This window comes from Papio anubis, chromosome 17 (genome assembly GCF_008728515.1).
Source record: "Papio anubis isolate 15944 chromosome 17, Panubis1.0, whole genome shotgun sequence".
Classification (NCBI taxonomy): domain Eukaryota; kingdom Metazoa; phylum Chordata; class Mammalia; order Primates; family Cercopithecidae; genus Papio; species Papio anubis.
The window spans coordinates 4,704,604-4,710,752 of record NC_044992.1 but is presented as its reverse complement, the minus strand read 5'-3'; positions in this window follow the sequence as shown (position 1 = coordinate 4,710,752).

Genomic DNA, 6,149 nt, shown 5'->3' with positions numbered 1-6,149 from the left:
AAGTGATTCTCTTGCCTAAGCCTCCTGAGTAGCTGGGACTACAGGCGGGTGCCACCACACCCAGCTAATTTTTGTATTTTTAGTAGAGACAGGGTCTCTTGACCTCGTGATCCACCCGCCTCAGCCTCCCAAAGTGCTGGGATTATAGATGTGAGCCACCGCACCTGGCCATATCTCTTTTTATTAGGGAGGGGAGCCCCCAGCAACTTTCCCTTATGTCTCATTGGACTGTAGTGGTCCACATACCCAGGGTCTTAGTCCATTTGGTTTACTATAACAAAATTCCTCAGACTGGATAATTTGTTAAAAACAGAAATGTTGGCCGGGCGCGGTGGCTCAAGCCTGTAATCCCAGCACTTTGGGAGGCCGAGACGGGCGGATCACGAGGTCAGGAGATCGAGACCATCCTGGCTAACACGGTGAAACCCCGTCTCTATTAAGAAATACAAAAAACTAGCCGGGCGAGGTGGCGGGCGCCTGTAGTCCCAGCTACTCGGGAGGCTGAGGCAGGAGAATGGCGTAAACCCGGGAGGCGGAGCTTGCAGTGAGCTGAGATCCGGCCACTGCACTCCAGCCTGGGTGACAGAGCGAGACTCCGTCTCAAAAAAAAAAAAAAAAAAAAAAAAAACAGAAATGTTGCTGAGAGTTCTGGAGGCTGGGGAGTCCAAGATCAAGGCGCCAGCAGATTTGGTGTTTAGTGAGGGCTCACTCTCTGCTTTACACCTTCTCACCGTGTCTTCACATGGTAGAAGAGGAAGGCAGCTCCCTGGGGCCTATTTTATTTTATTATTTTTTGAGACAGGGTCTTACTTTGTCACCCAGGCTGGAGTACAGCAGCACAATCATAGCTCACTGCAGCCTCAAACTCCTGGGTTCAGGTGATCCTCTTGCTTCAGCCTCCTGAGTAGCTGGAACTACAGGCACATGCCACCACACCTGGCTTTTTTCTTTCTTTTTTTTTTTTGAGATGGAGTCTCACTCTGTTGTCCAGGCTGGAGTCCACTGGCATGATCTCGGCTCACTGCAAACTCCACCTCCTGAGGCCATTCTCCTGCCTCAGCCTCCCAAGTAGCTGGGACTACAGGCACCCCCCCTCCCACATCTGGATAAATTTTTTGTATTTTTTTAATAGAGACAGGGGTTTCACCATGTTAGCCAGGACGATCTCGATCTCCTGATCTTGTGATCCATCCGCCTCGGCCTCCCAAAGTGCTAGGATTACAGGCGTGAGTCACCATGCCCAGCCTATTTTCCTTCCTTCCTTCCTTCTTTCCTTTCTTTCCTTCCTTTCCTTCCTTTTCTTCTCTTCCTTCCCTTCCTTCCTTCTTTCTCTTCTCTTCTCTTTTCTTCTCTTCTTTTTTCTTTCTGGTAAAGATGGAGTCTCACTATGTTGCCCAGGCTGGTCTCGAACTCCTGGACTCAAATGATCCTTTTGTTTCAGCCTCCCTAAATGCTGGAATTACAGGTATGAGCCACTGCACCCGGCCTGAGTCCTCTTTCTTTTTTTTTTTTTTGAGACGGAGTCTCGCTCTGTCGCCCAGGCTGGAGTGCAGTGGCCGGATCTCAGCTCACTGCAAGCTCCGCCTCCCGGGTTTACGCCATTCTCCTGCCTCAGCCTCCTGAGTAGCTGGGACTACAGGTGCCCGCCACCTCGCCCGGCTAGTTTTTTGTATTTTTTAGTAGAGACGGGGTTTCACCGTGTTAGCCAGGATGGTCTCGATCTCCTGACCTCGTGATCCGCCCGTCTCGGCCTCCCAAAGTGCTGGGATTACAGGCTTGAGCCACCGCGCCCGGCCTAAGTCAATATCTCAACTAAATGTTGACTCATTCCAAGTATGGGCAAAAGTCAAGATATGATTCATCCTGAGGCAAATTGCTCTCCAATTATGAGCCTGTGAAATCAAACTACTTACACAATGTAAGTATGCTTCCAAAATACAATGGTGGGACTGACACAGGATAGAAATTTCCATTCCAAAAGGGAGAAACAGGAAAGAAGAAAGGGGTAATGGGTGCCAAGTAAGTCCGAAACTCAACAGGGCAAACAACATTAAGTCTTAAGGTTTGAGAATAATTTTTGACTTGACGTTCTACCCCCAAGATATTGGGATGGGGGTTTGGCCCTCAAGGCTCGGGGCAGCCCCACCCCCATGGCTTTGCTGGGCACAGCCCACTCTGCAGGCAGCCCCGTCCCCATGGCTGTGCTGGGCATTGCTCTAGTGGGGGCTCTCTGCAGTGGCCCTGCCCCTTTGGCGGTGCTCTGTGGGGAAAAGAAAGAGAGATCAGACTGTTACTGTGTCTATGTAGAAAGAAGTAGACATAAGAGACTCCATTTTGTTCTGTCCTAAGAAAAATTCTTCTGTTTGAAGAGATGCTGTTAATCTGTAACCCCACCCCCAACCCTGTCCTTGCAGGGACATGTGCTTTGTTTACTCAAGGTTTAATGCATTTAGTGCTGTGCAGGATGTGCTTTGTTAAACAAGTGCTTGAAGGCAGTATGCTTGTCAAAAGTCATCACCATTCTCTAATCTCAAGTACTCAGGGACACAAACACTGCAGAAGGCTGCAGGGACCTCTGCCTAGGAAAGCCAGGTATTGTCCAAGGTTTCTCCTCATGTGATAGTCTGAAATATGGCCTCGTGGGAAGGGAAAGACCTGATCGTCCCCCAGCCCGACACCTGTAAAGGGTCTGTGCTGAGCAGGATTAGTAAAAGAGGAAGGCCTCTTTGCAGTTGAGATAGAGGAAGGCATCTGTCTCCTGCTCGTCCCTGGGCAATGGAATGTCTCAGTAAAACCCAATTGTATGATCTATTTACTGAGGTACGAGAAAACCTCCTTAGGTCTGGAGGTGAGATGTGCTAGCGGCAGTGCTGCTCTTTAATGCACAGAAATGTTTGTGGAGATGTTTGTATACATGCACATCAAGGCACAGCACCTTTCCTTAAATTCATTTATGACACAGAGACATTTGTTCACATGTTTTCCTGCTGACCCTCTCCCCACTATTACCCTATTGTCCTGCCACATCCCCCTCTCCGAGATGGTAAAGATAAGGATCAATAAATACTGAGGGAACTCAAAGAGACCGGTGCCTGTGCAGCATGGCTCGGCTCCTTCGTATGCTGAGCGCCGGTTCCCCGGGCCCACTTTTCTTTCTCTATACTTTGTCTCTGTGTCTCTTTCTTTCTCAAGTCTCTCTTTCTGAAAGGAATCAGGCACATTCCTCCATATACCTCCCAACTCCCTGAGCCCAGCACAAACACATTCCTCATATATCTCCCAATTCCCTGAGCCCAGCACGAACACAACCCACCATATATCTCTCAACTTCCTGAGCCCAGCACAAACACATTCCTCCATATTTCTCTCAAACTTCAGAAAAACACCACCTGGGAAATCTCCTATAAGGACACAGCGGGAACCAATAAAAAATGCTAAATGTATAATGTTAACCAATTGTAATGCTGTAACCAAGAGAACTACCTTGTTCCCCTGTAACTTTACATATCCTGTTTACATCTGGCTATAAAAAGCAAGCACTCGCATTGTTGGAGGCCCTCCTGTATGCTGTGGAATGGAGGGACCAAGTTCGAACTTGTAGTAAAGATCCTTGCCGCTTGGCTTTGACTCTGGACTCTGGTGGTCTTCTTTGGGGAACAAACGGTCTGGGCATAACATTTCCACCTGATGAGAAATGCCCACAGGTGTGGAAGGGCAGGCCACCCCTTCAGTGCTCTGTCTGGGCCTCAAGCTTCCTACAGAAATCCCTTGAAATCTAGGTAGAGGTAGCAATGCCCTCACAGACCGTGCACTTTGCGCAGCTGTGGAGACAAAACTGCTTGGACACTACTATGCTTTATTGTCTGTGCCTCCCAGAGGGATGGGCTTAGCCACAGTTGGGCCTACTTGAGCCATAGCTAGGGCATCCCAGAAGCCCTGCACCAGAATGCAGGGAGCAGAGCCTTGAAATCTCTTTGACTTCAAGGTCCTAGTTTTCTGGGTCTGTGATGGGCAGGGCAGCCTCTGAAGATCTTCAGAATGGTTTCAGGGTCCTTCTTCACTGTGATGCTGAGCATCTGGCTTCCATCTCCCCACACTAACCTCCTTATCAAAAGTTGCCTCGGTCACATTCTTGGTGTTTTCTTTTCAACAAGCTTTTTCATTCTTTACAACATGGGCAGGTTGGTAAATTTCTAAACATTTAAATTCTGCTGTTTTTTTTTTTTAAATCATAAATAACATCTTTGGCCAGGGGCGGTGGCTCATGCCTGTCATTGCAGCATTTTGGGAGGCTAAGACGGGCGCATTAACTGAGGTCAGAAGTTCGAGACCAGCCTGGCTAACATAGTGAAACCCCATGTCTACTAAAAATATAAAATTAGCCGGGCGTCATGGCACACACCTGTAATCCCAGCTACTCAGGAGGCTGAGGCATGAGAATCACTTCAACCAAGGAAGCGGAGGTTGCAGTGAGCCAAGATCACGCAATTGCACTCCAGCCTGGGCAAAAAGAGCAAAACTCTGTCTCCAAAAAAAAAAAAAGGAAGGAAGGAAGGAAGGAAGGGAGAAAGGGTATCTTTAATTGGTTTCTCTCTGCTAGCATTTTACTATAGGCATTCAAGAGAAGTTTTTCCACACCCTCAACACTTTACTCAGATATTTTTTTCCACCAAATATCCTATTTCATCACTCAGAATTTCTACCTTCCATAAAACACTAGGACACACAATTCAACCACATTCTTTGTCAGATAATCAGGATCATTTTTCTGCCAGTTTCCAATAACATGTTCTTCATTTCCATCTGAGACTTCATCAGAATGGCCTTTAACATCCATACTTCTACTAGCCTTCTGTTACAACCTCTTAGGTAATCTCTAAGAAAACTGAGGCTTTCTCTGCAGCTCTCCTCTTCTTCTGAACCCTCAGGAGAATCACCCTTCACAATCTATTTACAACAATACAGGCTTTTTTGGCCGGGCGCGGTGGCTCAAGCCTGTAATCCCAGCACTTTGGGAGGCCGAGACGGGCGGATCACGAGGTCAGGAGATCGAGACCATCCTGGCTAACACGGTGAAACCCCGTCTCTATTAAGAAATACAAAAAACTAACCGGGCGAAGTGGCGGGCGCCTGTGGTCCCAGCTACTCGGGAGGCTGAGGCAGGAGAATGGCGTGAACCCGGGAGGCGGAGCTTGCAGTGAGCTGAGATCCGGCCACCGCACTCCAGCCTGGGCGACAGAGCCAGACTCAGTCTCAAAAAAAAAAAAAAAAAAAACAATACAGGCTTTTTTGTGTGTGTGAAACAGAGTCTCATTCTGTCACCCAGGCTGAGAGTGTAGTGGCTCCATCTCGGCTCACTGCAACCTCCGCCTCCCAGGTTCAAGCGATTCTCCTGCCTCAGTCTCCCGAGTAGCTGGGATTACAGGCACGCACCACCACACCTGGCTAATTGTATTTTAGTAGAGACAGGGTTTCACCATGTTGGCCAGGCTTGTCTTGAGCTCTTGACCTCAAGCGATCCACCTGCCTTGGCCTCCCAAAGTGCTGGGATTACAGGCATGAGCCACGGCGCCTGGCCAGTTTTGACTTTCTAAACAGATTCAAATAAAGTCAGTAATCCAAAAGGCTAAGACCAACAATTCTGGTTTATCTTCCGGTTGAAAGGACCCTCCATACAGAACTCCACATCCAAACCTACTCATGCTGTATCAACAACTTTAGAACCCAGTAACTCCAGGAGTCTGGTTATTATGACAAATGAATACAGTGGACCATCTCTTCTGAGATGACAGTTCCCTCATTTAACCCCACTAATTGCTAGGTATCCCCTAAAGACAGATTTAAAAAAAAAACAGGTCGGGCGCGGTGGCTCAAGCCTGTAATCCCAGCACTTTGGGAGGCCGAGACGGGCGGATCACGAGGTCAGGCGATCGAGACCATCCTGGCTAACACGATGAAACCCCGTCTCTACTAAAAGATACAAAAAACTAGCCGGGCGTGGTGGCGGGCGCCTGTAGTCCCAGCTACTCCGGAGGCTGAGGCAGGAGAATGGCGTGAACCCGGGAGGCGGAGCTTGCAGTGAGCCGAGATCGGGCCACTGCAATCCAGCCTGGGCGACAGAGCGAGACTCCATCTCAAAAAAAAACAAA